A 3,316-nucleotide genomic window follows, 5' to 3' on the forward strand; every position below is an offset into this window, starting at 1 on the left:
CGAAGACGAGAGCAAGGGAAGACCGAACAGCGATGAAAAATCAACCAGCAAAAACCCCAAAGCTCCGAAAGATTTCCAAGGAAATTAAGAGAGAAAAGAGAAAGAAGAAGCGGCTTTTCATTTTTGGGAGAGAATAGAAAAGAAAATAAAGGAGGGGCTCAGCCTCTTATAGGCACAAGAGGAAGAGAAGTAGTCTCTGCCACGTGGCAGAGCAGGATTGGAAGAAAAAGCAGTTACAAAAACAAAAAAAAAAACCCTTGTTATATCTATATATTTATATACACGAATATTAAAGCACATTTAAGCCTCAATGATCGTGGGGCGGGTTTCTAGGAAGTAACTACCCAAAATTCAAATTCGAAGGGGGAAAATGAGCAAAACCGTTTGAAAATCCCAAACCTTTCGAATTCCACAGCCCAAGACCCGGATCAATAGCAATAATCCGGATCATTGTAAACCATATACATTTTTGGAGAAACTATTCCACCTTAATCCGGATTGGCATCTACTACACCAGATCCGGATTGGGGGGCAACCAGGAGCGGAAATTTTTCTGAAGCAACTATTCTACCGCAACCAGGAGCGGAAATTTTTCTGAAGCAACCATTCTACCTTAATCCGGATTGGCTTCTACTACACCAGATCCGGATTGGGGGGCAACGAGGAGCGGAAATTTTCCTGAAGTAACTATTCTACCTTAATCCGGATTGGTATCCATTACACCATATCCGGGTTGGGGGCAACCAGGGGCAGAAATTTTTCTGAAGCAACCATTCTACCTTAATCCGGATTGGCATCTACCACACCAGATCCGGATTGGGGGCCAACCAGGGGCATAAATTTTTCTCCCAAGGAAAATATGTAATTCTACTCTACTCCCTCATCCAGAAAATTTGCATAAGGGAGTGGGGGGCAAATGATAGGGTATAAGAGACCCGACTAGGATTCAACCAGGATCTAAGGGATACCAGGCTCGATCGATGGACCGAGACCCCCCTCTCCGAGAATAATCAAATGGAGAGACCAGGCCCGAGCCTATCCTATTACCTGGATCCGGATCCACCTGCATACCCGGATCCGGATCAAGGTTAAGACCACCATGAGGGAGGTCCCAGCAAACACATGCACATCCCACAACCCGTCAAGGAAGGGTACGTGGGCACGTGACTATGACAGCTATCAACAACCAACACACCAGACAAGCACGGCGCGTGTCAGAAGGCCGTTAGGACACTCTGGAGGTGGTCCTCCCCTGGACACGTGTAACCAATCCACCCAAGTCAGGCGTACTCCGCTCCCAAGATCCAACGACCCAGATTTAGAGGTAACTACCCCTAAACCCTACCTTGGGGCTATATATACCCCCAAGGCTGAAGGGTTTAGGGGTTGGAGAAAATTCACACTCTTGCACACTCACTCTCTCTCTCATATCCATACACACACAGCAGCCTCTACATTACATTATATACATACATACATCTTCCGGTGTTCTTACACCGGAGGCGCCGTGGGAGCCAAACACCCCTTCCGTTGTTGTTTTGCAGGCGCCCAACCAGCAGCTACACCTCATCCATACCCAAAGGAGGTCCAGGAACGGCGTCGGACGGAGCCGCCCGCTCACCGGAGTTATCAGCTGGAGTGTCACTGTTAAAATATCGGGTTATTAAAGATTAAGAGAAGGAGAAATATATTTTTGGGTTATTAAAGATCAAGAGGAGGAGAAAGATAATTACAAGGAAGCTAGGTTAAGGTCGGCCAAAATTTTCACAGAAGTGTAGAACTTGGGGAGGTTTAGTTAAAATTTAATCATTACGTAATTTAAGATGATTATTATTTATACTGCACACTAATATTAGTCATTTTATTTTCAGGTTTATAACTATTTGTATACATTTTTACATACTTATATAAGGCTCTAAATTCAAGTAAGTGTTATCAAATTTTATATTATTTGTTTATATGTTCATATATTGTGTTAGGTTACTGTTTAATGCATGTTTAATTGATTTAATTGATTAATTAATTGTTATTTGTACTGGCTAGAAGATGTTTAATTAGTAATAGTCTAATTAGTCATGTTCCTGTTGTTTTCGTTTTTAATTTTTATGTCATTAAGTTGGTTTAAGAAATTATATGATTCTTAGGTTTTTTTATATTTTATTAATCGGATGATATGGTATATTTTAACATTGTTAGTATCCGGCTAATTTTGTTAATTATTATTTACTAGTTACTAGTTATGTGTGTGAGTTGTTTACAATGATTATTATGTTATATTGTGCAAGTTTGTTAATAAATAAAAATATTTATAAAATAAAATCTATTTTCACAAGATATAGTTTATTGAGATTTATTAAAATTGACAAAATATGTATTTGTGGGACTAATGATATATATAGTATTTTATTTTACAGGACATATGTAAAAGTATTTTGTTATTTAAGTTAAGTGAATAACAATTGGTTGTTTGTTTATCTAAAATTATAAATTGTTTACATTTGTTAATCTTATTATATTTTGCTCACAACATATTTGTTACCTTAGTCTCACTGTTTTTTAACCAATATGTTATTAATTATAGTATCTAATGCTTGACAATAATAATTTAAATTTTGTAAATAATGTGTAGATTTGTGTCCGTATGTGTTGATAAATAGAGAGCATACATGCTATATTTTTATTATCATCTTCTTAAATTGTTGTTACAATTTAAATTGTTAAATTAATGTATAATTTATATTTGTCTACTTTTATAAATTTATATACTTAAAGATTTCTACTTTACTTTTATAAGGTAATAAAATATTTTTTATATTTTATAAACCAGCTTGTATATTATTCAGATTATTTGTACTTATATATGTTAGATGTGTCAACTATAAAATATTATAATTTTATTATATTACTTTTTAGTGGTTTTAGGGTTTTAGAATTTGACATTTATAAGTTAAATTTTTATTAATATTATAGATTGAATTGAAATTAGGTAGTTGTGTGAACATTATTTAATATTTTATACTCATTCCACCCAAAGCAAGTCAACTGCCCCATCTCTCTAACCATAGAGCGGTCTCATCTTCTTTTCCACCCACTATATCCATCTCCCTCCTTCATGCTCATCTCCATTTGTTATTTTTTTAATTTTCTTTAAACATACTCCATTTGTTTACTCTTTCTTCTATAAAATTGATTTTTTTTCCAAAAAACTCAAAAAAATTATTTAAGTTCATCATTTTAGTTTTCAGATCTATTCGGATAAGAGCTCGGAAATTCAATTTTTAAATTTTGGTGTCATTCGACATGTCTAGAACTAGTG

This window comes from Apium graveolens, chromosome 10 (assembly GCF_009905375.1).
Source record: "Apium graveolens cultivar Ventura chromosome 10, ASM990537v1, whole genome shotgun sequence".
NCBI lineage: Eukaryota > Viridiplantae > Streptophyta > Magnoliopsida > Apiales > Apiaceae > Apium > Apium graveolens.